General features: G+C 42.9%; 1 long non-coding RNA gene and 1 other non-coding gene across 2 annotated transcripts; one reads left to right on the forward strand and one right to left on the reverse strand.

Annotated features, from left to right (window-relative positions):
- The first annotated feature begins 18 nt into the window (after positions 1–18).
- LOC113631871 (uncharacterized) lies at positions 19–3,190 on the forward strand. Its single transcript, XR_003437587.1, has 3 exons — positions 19–485; positions 694–776; positions 1,131–3,190. It is a non-coding gene; the product is annotated as an uncharacterized LOC113631871 (long non-coding RNA).
- On the reverse strand, positions 1,161–1,232 carry TRNAW-CCA (transfer RNA tryptophan (anticodon CCA)). Its single transcript has one exon. It is a non-coding gene; the product is annotated as a tRNA-Trp (tRNA).
- Positions 3,191–13,652: the final 10,462 nt, after the last annotated feature.

Genomic DNA, 13,652 nt, shown 5'->3' on the forward strand with positions numbered 1-13,652 from the left:
CACACACACACACACACACACACACACACACACACACACACACACACCCTCACATAGTTAGTATTCAGCTTTTTTCAGACTTTTTTTCCCAACCTGCAGAATTAAATGTGTTCTCGCTCTGTCTCTCTCTCTGTTTCTGTCTCTCTTTCTCTTCCCCCATACCAGGAATCTGTCTTGTGTGATGTGATGGCCAAGGCCCTGAACTAACTACTAAGCATAGGGCTAATAAGAAATGGATAAAGATTACTTTGGATACTCTTTCCCATGCACAAAGGCATGCTTAGATGTAATGTCTGTTACTAGGTGCTATGTGAATGTGTACATTACATCTATAACAAAATATCTGCTGATATTCCATATGTCATGTTTTAAAGTCATTCTAAGTTATACAAAATAATAGGCTCTGATGAAATAATTGTGCTTTCCCTTTCTTCCATGCTGTCATGTGACCGTTCATAATCTGTTGGAGGGTTCTCGAGTCCCAGGTAAGAAAAAATGCACATTCCTGTACATTTTTTTTTAACATAGAGTTTTAGGGGGTTCAGGGAACTTCTAGCCCAGAGGATTAACTTTCTCTGATGTAATGGTTCATTTCCTCTAGTCTCAATTTGGCAAAAGAAAACAAACCAAACAAAAAACTACGTTCAGGTTTTCTGCAAGCGGAAATGAACTGACTCTTTCCATGGTTTGCAGGAGCAGGGGAATCGCAGAGAGCCACGAATCTGCCTGCTATGTAAGCTCTCTAGCAAGGAAAAGCTGACCCAGGTGTGAAGCAGGTGAGCTGAGGTCACCCCCTCGAATGTGACTAGTTGTCTGAGAAGATCTGCTAAGCTTCTGACGGTTGGAGAGAGACGTGGGTCAGGAGATGGGTCGGGGAGCACAGAAGTGAGCGTGGAGAGAAGGCTGGGAGTTAGTGAAGAGTGAAATTCGGAACGTTTGCAATGAAAGAAAAATGTCTTTTGCAACAAAAGAATAAAAATGTCTTTATGGGCCCAGAGAAAAACCCCCAAAGCACGTAACAGTAGTGTACACCTACGTATTTATTTACTTTCTAAAGGTGTCTTAAGGGTATCCAACTTTGGAGAAAGCAGGGAAGGAATTTTTGTCGTTCTCTACGTTTCACTTCATAGACCAGTACACCCCACAGACACTAAAACAGTTGACCCCGACGTGATTTGAACACGCAACCTTCTGATCTGGAGTCAGACGCGCTACCGTTGCGCCACGAGGTCCTGCGGGAGCCCCCCTTTTCCTTTACCTGTCAACCTGATCTATGAAATTAATCATCTGTACCAAGTAAGTGAAGTTTAATTGTGCCGAATCCCATCTGCGCGACAGCGGCGTCTCCTTACACCCGCTCTTGTCCTTAGTTGAAATGATCGATTTTATACTGCGAGAGTTCTTTCTAATCTGATCACTGGATCTGAAACTGCCCCTAAGAAGAGCAGGAAATCTTTTTTGCCGGAGGAAGCAAGTGATCCCGTCACCAGGGTTTGACTGGTTAAAGCGCCTGTCTGGGAAACTGCAGGCGGGTTTCGAATCTCAATGAGATTTTTTCCCGAGATGTAAATAAGGGAGAGGTCGCTTTGAACTCCTAGAAAAAGATATTCTGAAAAATGAATCCTGAGCTCTGGACCCATTTTTCAAGATTAAGAACTGGAAATTTTAATTTTCAGAGAGAGGTGCGTCTGTTTTCCAGTAGTGGATCATTTTTCAGAATATCCTGTCCAGTAGTCTCAAAATTGTGTACCTCTGATTCTCCTTATCTCTTTTCCTTGCTTTTCCTAGGCTAGATGCTGCATACTGTATATCAGCATCTAGTATACCATATATTTTACTTATATATTTATTGATTACCTATTGAAAATAACTAAACTAAAAGCTAAGGCACAGCCTCTTTGGGGGCCCGTCTGAGAGGTCAGCTTGCCCTCCACATAACATATCCTCTTTGGCTACCACAGCCACCTCACCATAGCATGGCTACCACTCCCTGCTAAGAACAAACACCAGGAAGTTGACCCAGAGGGATGGTGGCCTCTCTAAGAAATCAGACTCTCAGACTTGATATATGTCCCTCATTTTGGTTGTGGATCCCCTGTGACACAGAACACGTGGTAAATTATTGCAGCAGAGGCTGCTAGAGTAGTTATCAAAGTCTGTTTCCTTTTCTTGGAAATACAATTGTCTTGGTCTGTTTGGGGTGCTATCACAAGATATCATAGACTAGGTGGCTTAAACAAAAAAAACATTTCTTTCTCACAGTTCTGGAGGCTGGGAAGTCCAAGATCAAGGCATTAGCAGTTCAGTATGGCTGTGTCCTCACGTGGTGGCAGGGGCCAGGGAGTCCTCTGGGGTCTCTTTTATAAGGACACTAATCCCGTTCATGAGGGTTCCACTGAATCACCTCCCGAAGAAGGCCCCACCTCCAAATACCATCACACTGGGGATTAGGTTTCAACATATGAATTTGGGGGGGACCCAAACATTCAGTCTAAACTCCATTTCCTAGCCTCCCTTGCAATTAGTTTCGGCCATGTGGCTGAGATCTGGACAATGGAATGTGGAAAGAATTGTAACCGGCCAGTTTGAAACTTTGACGCTTGACCCAGGAAAGCCTCTCTTGGTTTGGGGGGTTCCTCTCTATGTCCCTTTGCCTTCTATCTATCAAACTCAGAGGACTCCATGGTCCTAGACTCCAAAGTCACACGATAGTCTCTCAGTGACCATGTGAAGACCAGCCAGACAATCTGCACTAGATGTTGCCTGAGAGAAAAACATTTATTGAGGTGAAAAACTGAGATTTATGGGGGTTTTTCTATGGTTTTTTTATGGGTGCTATAAAGCAACTGGTATCACTAATACAATACTGTTTTACTATTGCTTGCTTATTAATGTCCCACATTTTAGTGCTTAACTCTAAATATCAGAATTACATCTTTCTCATAATACACCAAGTGATAAAGTAATGGGAGTCATTAGCACACACATGCTACACATATGGCAGAAAATACACAAATTTCTCCAAAATTCTAAAAATTATTACCTCGTTAATAATGTATAATTATTTTGTAAACTAATTTAGGATTCTTCCTGCACTTCACTTCCTCACCTTATAAATCCAAGCTGGGCAGAAATATAGAAATGTGCAACTAGAGATTATCATACTAAGTGAAGTAAGTCAGAAAGAGAAAGACAAATACCATATGATATCACTTATATGTGGAATCTAAAATATGACACAAATGAACCTAACTATGAAACAAAAACAGAATCACAGACATAGAGAACAGACTGGTGGTTGCCAAGGGAGAGGGGGTTGGGAGAGGGATGGAGTGGGAGGTTGAGGTCAGCAGATGTAAGCTTTTGTATATAGAATGCATAAACAACAAGGTCCTACTGTATAGCACAGAGAACTATATTCCATAGCCTATGATAAACCATAATGGGAAAGAATATTTTTAAAAAAGAATGTATATATATATATATATATATATATATATATATGTGTGTGTGTGTGTGTGTGTATAACAATCACTTTGCTATACAGCAGAAACTAACACATTGTAAATCAACTATACTTCAATAAAAATATATTGATCAAGAAAAAATAAAGCTTTGTACACATTTAAAAAAAAGAAATGTAGAAATGGGTAGTGGTGCTCTGCAAATGTTATACTACCCTAAAATTCTCATAATAATGTGGACTTCGTATTAGGTATGACTTTACTTTAGACTGACTTTCCAATTTCTTCTGACTCCAATCAAAACAAATACTTTTCTTAAGTGCCCTTCCATTTCCACATTCATTTCTCACTGGGCTATTGAGGCTCCTGGTCATCCCAGGCAGTGGTATGTTGATATGTTTAATAACCAGCTCTCCAGGGGAAAACACTATTCTGGTATAGATTCTCCTACCATAGCTGACTCAAGCTACAGCTGTGAAGTCACTGAAATCATTGAATGTTGAGCTAGGTAGAGACGTGTACAGTTGGCTCCTGCAAACCAGTACAAGCTGGCTCCAGGGTCTAGTCTATCACTGCTTAGCAATAACGACAATAAGAAGCTAATATTTATTTTAAGCACTTACTATGTGCCCGAAAACATTTCTCTGAATTTTCATATGGTGTTATATAATTATATTCAATCTTCTCAATATGTCTGTGAGGTTGGTGTCACAACTATTAAAAAAAAAAAAAAAAATTCCAGGAGCTGGAAGCTAAATGCCAGGACACTTGAACACAATGTTTTACAGTATCAACAATAATCAGACAAGGCCACTCTGTTACCTGTGATAGAACAAGGTGGAGACAAGGTCCCTCCATAACTATGTCTGAAACAGGAGAGAGATAAGGATACTCTGCAATCACAGAGATAAGTAACCCCCTTTCCAGCTTAAGTGACTGTGCTTTCTGACCAGTAACAGCTCCAGCCCCACTTTAATCCTCCTTCCTCCTACATAAAGATTACTGAAATACCTACTCACTGAATTGCCCTGCTTCCTGACAACACCCAATCCATAACTGATGTCTGATTTCCTCACACCCTCCTCAGAATAATAAGCTTCTCCCAACTCCCTTTTAGCTAGATGCCCCAAGATTCCTCCAGTGTGCTCTCTCCCCAAACCTAACTTTGACTACAAGTGTATTCCTGGAGGTCTTTGGTCAGCGGACTTTAACAGTGTCAGTAACCTGACTTTTCAGGAGAGAAAACTAAAGTTTACACTTAAGAGTCCTTAGGCGTCTGTCTTTTGAGTTATGATTTCATATCAGAGATTGCCTTCCCAACCTTCAAGGAGCAGATGGTCTGGGCCATATTTAAGAGACATTGTAAGAGAGAGCAAAATGAACTGGCTGTCAGTATAGGGACTCACAGGAGGGTAATGCAGAGATTATCAACAGCAAGAAGCTGTTATGCTCCTAAAGATGGAAGGACAATGGGAAGAGGTGGTGTTAGAGCCCAGAGCGGGGGCTAGAACAGAGGATGACCCAGGGATGAGTAGCAGGAACTAGGATGCCAGAGGGAGGAGCTCTAGTCTGAGAACAGATGCAGCTGCAGCAGAAAATGCTATAGGAAGCAGAGAGATGGAGAAATGCCCTGGATTCTGCCTTCCTCCCGCATTCCAATCTTTTGTCAGTCCTCCCATTGGCTACGCCTACCCAGAAGCCAGAGGGGAAGGAAGCCTGGGAAATGTAGTTCCTTGTGGTACAGAGCAGAGCAAGAGAAGGGTAGGGGATGAACCTGACAACAGGCAACTTGACACAGTATCCACACACCCCGCCACCCCCTCAGCTATGATCAAAGTATGAAATCTACAAAAAAAAATTTTTGTAATAAACCTATAAATGAATCTTCTCATTAGAGTTTGCCCTTTGGATCAATTCCTTTTAGTATGCAGTAACACTTATAAGAACTCTAGTATCACACACATTTACATTTTATATGTATTTATAGAAGTGCCTAAGTTTTATAGCATAAACATCATAGAGAACAACAAATTACAAATATTCCACTAAATAGAAAGTTTTCCTTTTTAAGATATAAGCATCCAGTATATAAAACACACAGTAGATCGCAGGTATAGAAATGCTAATAATTCACTTACGCATTTTGATTTGTATTAAATATAAAGCACTTTAACAAAGAGTCAAGCTATGATTTAAGGTCAGTTCCTTCACCAGATTTCCTTCATTTGAGTAAATCACTTCCCAATTTTTTTGTAGAATTTTAAAACCAGGCCTTGGGAAAGTTCTCAACTGTCAAGTCGTTAGATTAAAGCAGGAGTCGGCAAGCATAGTCCTTGAGCCAAATCTAGCCCATCATCTGTTTTTGTATCACTCACAGCTGTTTTTACATTTTTAGATGGTTGAATATAAATGGAAAGAAGAATAATATTCTATGACACATCGAAATTATATAATATTCAAATTTTAGCGCCCATAAATAAATAAGGTTTCATTGGGACACGGCCATGTCCATTCATCTATGGCTGCAACACAAGTGTAGTTATGACAGAGACCACATGGCCAGAAAAGCCAAAAATATATAATATTCAGCCTTTTACAGAAAAAATTCCAGATCCCTCGTGTAGGCGTGGAACAATTTTCCTTTACCCTTCTAGTTTATTTTGGCTGGTCTAACAATCAAATTGTTATAAGACAGATTAACAGGAGAAAAAGAAATTTAATTTGGTGTATATGGAAGCCCCTTAGGCATAGGACCTAAGAAGTGACCAAAGCAGGCTGTTTATGTTCCTTTTTAGACACAAATAATCAATTATTTGTGAAGATTTGACAAAACAAAGGGTTTTTTGCTTGGGGTAGCAAATTAATGAAGAAGTAACAAAGTTTGTGTATACAGCTTTCTCAGCCTCCAATTCCCTGTCTCCCCAGATAAGGATGTCCTCCATCCTCTCGGCATAGGGAGGATACCTTTCCATGGAAACTTTCTCAGTGAGAAAAAGGAGAGTCAGAGTATTCTTCTTGTACTGAACGTTTCTCAAGTAACTTTAATGCAAAATAATCAATATGCCACCTTGGCATATTTGGGAGAAGGTGTAGGCAAGAAAATATTAAGAAATGTTAACTCATGTATTTATCCTTTTGCATCAGAAAACTCTGCTCGGCCTCATGCCAGAATAAAAGTGTTCTTACAGCATTAATATGATGAGACATAAGTGCATCTCTTTCAAAATCATTTTAAAATATCCATGTCAAAAACTGTAATTTGAAAGTAAACTTTCGAGCCTCAAAATCCTGTCTTTTGAGTAACAAAGCAGAGCCCTGCAGGACTTGAGGCATAAAGTTTATGCCACAGACAATAATCAAAGGACAGTGCTTTTCAACCTCTTTTCAACCTGCAGGTCCTGGTTCATTAATGGATTGTAAAATCAATACATTGAGTAGCGACCAACATTTTAAAAATATCAAATAAAACAAAAAGGTATAAGAGCAAATGGTATCTATATAAATATGGATGCTGTCTTGAGTTACAATATAAAATGTATTTCTTACTGTGGATCACAGTAAAAAAAAAAAAAATCAAGATTACTTTAGAAAAAAAGATGCAGGAACCCAGTGGACCCGGCTTCCGGAGGAGCTGAGGCAGAACCAAAGCGTGGAACGGAAGCTCCACTGAAGCAGGTTTCCGGGTCCCGCTCGGTGTGCATGTGGGTGAGAGGCGCACAGTCCCCCCGGACACCTCGCCAGGATGTAGAGGAAAGACGCGGGGATTTGCGAGGTTCCACGCTGAGAAACCAGCGCACAAGGATGTAGCGGCAGATCTCCTAGTGGGCAGATATCAGTTGAGAGCCGGCAACTCTTCCGGGTACCTGGACAAAGAGCTCTTCTCTTCATGCGCAAACTGACATAAAATTCCGAAAAAACGTGGAGTCCCCAAGTTAGTTGATAAAGTCCTGGACTAAGACAAAGCCCACTGACTTAGATGTAGCCCGATTTGGCTAAGGTGCTGCCACTAAGCAGAAAAGGGCTGGGGACTGAGATATACCTCAGTTTATATTGTATATTAAATAAGCATACAGAATTAACTCCTGAATTTGTGGCCTACAGAATCCTAATCTATTCATGGGACCTTCTAAATCTTTTATAATGTTCTTGCGGGAAAACACCACGTCTTTCGGCTTTTGGGATTCTGCACAGCACAGCCCTTGGCTTGCCTGTTTATTACCCACTTCTTTCATACTGAGAGAGACGGAGACTGTTTCCCAGGCACGTAGCACATGCACTGATGCATATTGGCCACCAGGAGCCGGAAAAGCCTAAAGATAATTATCAGAAGTCAGAGGTGGCGGAGGGGGCAGAAGGAGACGTGGGGGAAGGGACTAGAGCCCAGGAGAGGGAGAGGGAGGAGGAGGGAGGAAAGAGAGGGAGGAGGAAAGCGTGGGGGTGGGGGGTGGAGAATGGGAAGGAAGGGGAGGAAGGAGGAAGAGGTGGCGAAGGAGGGCTGGAAGGAGGAATGAGAGGTAGAGCAGGGGAGAGGGACAAGCAAGTTACTAAAGGGAAAAAATAATTTTCTGGACAGCGGCTAGTGACATTCATAGGGACCTTACATTTTACAACGTGTTATAGATACTGTTTCATTTTTGCCTCACAGAAACAACCCAGCTGGATAATGATTCCTACCCACATTTTTTTCTGAGATTTTTTTTTTTTGAAGTATAGTTAATTTACAATGTTGTGTTAGTTTCAAGTTTACAGCAAAGTGATCTGGTTATATACATATATATGTATATATATTCTTTTTCAGATTCTTTTCCATTATATGTTATTACAAGATATTGAGTATAGTTCCCTGTGCTATACAATAGGTCCTTGTTGTTTATCTATTTTATATATAGTAGTGTGTATATGTTAATATTGATACATTTTATTTTATCTCAGCCTGAAATGTTGAGGATCAAAAAAAAATAAGCATGCTTTATACATGACAAAATGAAGAGACACATGCGAGTGGGGTATCAGGAGTAATGGACCTTTATCTTACAGTTTTATTAAATCCATTTCTGTGGTAATGCTGAAAAACCCGTCACCCATGGGTCCTCATGTCGGAGCTCAGTTGAGACAAAAAGAGCAGAACTCAAAGTGTAACAAAAGTCTGCCCTCAGGGAGTGGCATGCTAGTGAGAGGGAGAGAGAAAATAAATAAGTAACATACAATATGTCAGATGGTGACCTAAATGTTATGGAGAAAAATTAAGCACAGAAGAGAGATAAAGAAAGGCAGAGGGGGCTTCCCTGGTGGCGCAGTGGTTGAGAGTCCGCCTGCAGATGCAGGGGACGCGGGTTCGTGCCCCCCGGTCTGGGAGGATCCCACGTGCCGCGCAGCGGCTGGGCCCGTGAGCCATGGCCGCTGAGCCTGCGTGTCCGGAGCCTGTGCTCCGCAACAGGGGAGGCCACAACAGTGAGAGGCCCGCGTACCGCAAAAAAAAAAAAAAAAAAAGAAAGAAAGACACAGGAGGAGGGAGTGGTCAGGGAAGGTTTTGAGCCACCTCCTCACCTGTAAAATGTGGACAGTAGCCCTCACCTCCTAAGGTGAGGAACAAATGAGTTACAGGCCTTAGCAACTGCTCTGCAAACGTGAACAGCTCTTCTCCCGCCCTCTCTCTGACTGCTCCCTGAGAGGCTTTGACCATTTAACCCGAGGCCCGCCTCTCATGAATAATCCATCTCTCTCTTAGGCACCAGGCCTGCCTCTCCAGCTGAGGATTGTTCTGCCTAAACGTCCCCCAGGCACCTCCAACGCAAGAGGTGCTGAGCTGCCATCACCACGCACCACCTGCGCTGCCTCCTGGCTGCCCTGTCACTAGTAGTAGTAGAAGTACTACTGCCTTCCTCAGTCACCAAACCATGACCTTGGAATAAGCCAGCAAAGTCATTCTCTCTACCCCCTCCTCCAGCAGGTGCCATTTCTACCCAGAGCTGAGGCAATGGACTTTGCAGGACACAATGAAAATGTGGAGCCCGTTGTTCAAAACGCAGGGAAAGAGCCTTTAAGAATACTAAAATAGAAAGCTTTTCTCTTCCCTCTACAGTCTGTCTTTCCCTCAACTCATCATGGTGGCTTTTGTTAGTTAATACTGTTCTGAGTAAAGAAAGATTAGATTTTTAATTCTTAAGGTGAATTTCACTGTCCATCTTTATAATGTGCAACGTCAGCTGTAAAGGCAAATATCAGAGCATTTCACTCCGGAGCAGAATCACTAAAATTCCACCATTTGTATCTCATAGAGTGTACATGTATTTCACTCTTACCAGAACAATGGAAACCATGCGCAAAACTAACTCCACTGTTTTTATTTCTCTTCTTCATATATGTACATCCTACCAACACACCCTTTGACCTATCGATAAATGAGGAAGGACTGAGAAAAAAGGAATGATGTGTTGCCCTATCTTTTCCTGACCTTCTCTGTCATCATTTTAAGCATAAGTGGTTGGCAAATACAAGGAAGTAACACACGAAAGGGTATGATAGGATTGTGTTTCTTAGGACTTCATTGACTTTTTTTGCATCTGAAGCAAAGTTTGCTTCAAAAGGGAAGCATGGCCCCTAGGGGCTGTCAGCACCGCATTTACTCAGTTGTATGTGTAACTTGCTTACCTTGTACTCACTCTGAGTCTCACTGAATTCACACGCTTCGTGGGCCCCCCGGAATTCTGTGCTCATGGGGCATCACAAAGACTGTAACTGGAATGGAGCTGCTGAAATGGTGGACACACATATTCTGATTATATCCTTTCCTCATGAGCGTGCTCTGGTGGCCCATTGGACTTCACTTAAAATACACAGGTTCAAAGATAAAATTATTAAGAATTTCAAGATGGCAACAGCAGAGCATTAACCCAAGAGTGGCGCCCTACTGAGTCTGGATCCCGTGCCCCTGCATAGGTGATGCGCCTCTCAAGCCAGCCTAGTCACCTTACACTCTCCTGGACCTGCCCTCTCCTTTTCAGCCCCTTGGTCTCCATCCAAGTCACTGGAACCTCTCTCGCAGCTGTTACAATAGTTTCCCTACTTCCTGTTGCCTTCCCTGTCCTTCCTCCATGTTGTCCTGAGAGAGACCTTCATAAAGCACACATTTAATCTGGTCCTTCTAACCCCTCTCCTTTTACATCCTTTTATGACAATAAAGTGTAAAATGCTAAGCGTGGCGTCTAAGGCCCTCAGTGACCGTCCCCGTCAGCCCTGCAGTTTCACCTCCTCCAACACTCAACCCCTGACAAAGTAGTCTTTATCCAAGCAAACATTTGACTGATGAGTATTATTGCCAGATTTCACAAATTAAAATCCAGGATGCCCATTTAAATTTGTCTCATGCATATTTGGGACATATTAACCAAAAATATTATTTGTTATTTATCTGACATTCAAATTTGAACTGGATGTTAACTGTATTAGCCACTGGATCTCTCTTTTTCTCCAAGTTACACCTCAGAGGCTGCCCCCTCCTGGAAGTCTCCCTAGGTTTCCTGTCACTTCCCTCATCACAACACCAACACATTGCTCTCTTTGGTCCGTGATGTTTGGCCCCCAGCAGACCTGGGGCCAAGCAGCCTGATTTCAAAGTCTAGAGTCACTCTCCTCTAATTGTGACAAGTCACTGAATCTCTCTCTGCCTCATTTCCTGCATCTATAAAGTAAGCATGATGAGGATGGTGGTGATGGGGTAACAGTGCCTACTTCCCAGGGTTCTTGTAAGGACTCAGAAGTTCGTACATGTGTAAACCACTTAGAATGATGGCTGGCACATAATAAATGGTAATTCTTTGCTGAAGATTCCTGGCCAGCAGAACCTGTGTTCTAGTTATTGCACCCTTGGCTCCTAATACAATACCTGGCACACAAATGAGGAGTGCTTGTTGAATGAACGTACCTGCTTTAAATGCCAACCTGAACTTTGAGAAGGAAGATTATAAAAACTTTCCTGGCCTAAGGTTTTATCCCCGGACCAGGAAGGCTCCTGTTGACAGGGCTGTTTCCTCCCCAGGCCCCTGGGGGTCCTCCTGGGGCAGCTCTCCACCCTGGTTTCTGTTACTTCCACACACTCCCTGTTTCTAGGCCTCGTCACCGCCCTGGCTCTTCCCTTCTTCTGTCTCAGCAGCCGTGTTGCTGGATGTGCAGCTGAGCCCCGCTCTGCAGGCGGCGGCGGTTTGGGGGGGGGCGATATTGTGCACCCCCTTGCCTGGCCTCTCCTGGTCCAGCATCTGGGCCAGACTCTTCTGCTCCTGTGACCCAATTCTGACAAACTCCGGAGAAGAAATGTTTCCTATCACTGAAGCCAAGGTGCTAGAAACGGGGAGCCGAGGAGAAAGGGGAGATGGGCAGGGACATGTGTGGGAGGTAAGTGTAGATAAAAGTCTGAGAGAAGGAACAAGAAAACCATAGTATCCCTTTCATGTTATTCTCTGGCCAAATAAACTCTGTTCGGGCAGGAAAAAGAGCCGCTGGGCTTGAACCAAGGAACTTTGCACTGTTGTGTGACACTTCTCAGCTGGCCAGAACTTCCTCTCCTGCCCTCACTGGCTGGCTCATGGGCCTGCACAGAAGCAGATTTGCCCCCTAACTGGCTGGTCTGAGCTGAGGTCCTGTTCCTCGGGGTCAGCGCAGGCGGCCACAGCAACAGGGCAGGCCTGCCGCACAGCTGAATCGGTTTAGAGGTCAGGCTTTGTGCCAGACTGAGCCAGGTTCACTCTGGCATTGCTACTCGCTGGCTGAGTGACTTTGCTCCGTTATTCAAGTTCTCTCATCCTCAATTTTATGCAAAAATTGGGACCATAATACCTCCCTGGCAGGTTTGGTGCAAAGAGGAGAATAAACAAAAACTCACACCCCTGGGGCTTGAGTCCTGGGGATGCACACAGCTCCTAGAGCAGGGAGACCACTGGATAACTCTCGGCTTTTATGATTGGTGTCTTAGAAAGAGGGTACAGTAGGATTCTGAAATGTGATCTGCTCCTGAAAAGGAGCAAAGTTGGAATGAATGAGATTCTTCCCTCCTTTTCTGTGATCTGATTCACTTCAGAGAACTCTAGTTTTCTTGTGAGAAAGCGAGGGGAGGCTTCAGAATTCTGTATAGAGGGCAGATGTGTGTATATGTCCTGGGGGGCCTGAAGCTGCATCTGCACAGACCTTCTCATACTATTGAAAAAAAAATGTCAAGAATGTAAAAGATGTTGAAGGTTTGGGAGGCACAGTCCCAAATATGTTAGTCCCCAGTAGTCCCCAAATTTGTTAACTATGTTTTCACATTAAAAATTATTAGGGCTTCCCTGGTGGCGCAGTGGTTGAGAGTCCGCCTGCCGATGCAGGGGACACGGGTTCGTGCCCCGGTCCGAGAAGATCCCACACGCCGCAGAGCGGCTGGGCCCGTGAGCCATGGCCGCTGAGCCTGCGCGTCCAGAGCCTGTGCTCCGCAACGGGAGAGGCCACGACAGTGAGAGGCCCGCGTACCAACCAAAAAAAAAAAAAAAAAAAAAAAGATTACTGGGTATCTCGTCAATGGAATACTGACACTGTCTAGCAGACCTCACACTGGAGATCTCTGATTCTGTAGGACTGAGCCCTTGTTTCTTTTTCTAGACCATATACAACTTTGTAGAGGCAGATGTTAACTTATAGAACAGTGAGAGTAATACAAATGGTTCTTGTGCTTGGTGACGCAGACGACTTCTCTCTGATAGAGAATATAAGATTTTATAAATCAAATCCTCATTTCAACCACTTTTAACATTTTTACTGGTTTTCTTATTAATTAATAAGTTAAATAAATCATTGACACTTTCTTTTTATATATTTACCTTTTTAAAAAATTATCCTTTATTAGGACATACAGGGTTTTCACTGTAAAGCCATTACCAGTACAAAATAGCTAGGAAATGGTACAAAACAGTATACAATCTAGGGTTAAATTTTATGGAGGGAAGAACAAAAATACAGAAACGGGGAAGTCCTCTGTAGGTTGCTGTGGGAAATAATGACTAGTCAAACAAAAAAACATGATGCTTTAGTTTCAGGAAAAATTGCTAGAACCTACTCTGTCAATAAAAAATCTACTGTATTAGGAAGGTGACAACAACTGATTTTTCACTGTTCCTTTAGTCCTCATGACAATGACATTTGTCAGATATTGGGAGGAAA

The sequence above is a fragment of the Aethalodelphis obliquidens genome, unplaced genomic scaffold (assembly GCF_003676395.1).
Source record: "Aethalodelphis obliquidens isolate GAN/ISIS:26980383/991018 unplaced genomic scaffold, ASM367639v1 scaffold34, whole genome shotgun sequence".
In the NCBI taxonomy this organism is placed as follows: Eukaryota; Metazoa; Chordata; class Mammalia; order Artiodactyla; family Delphinidae; genus Aethalodelphis; species Aethalodelphis obliquidens.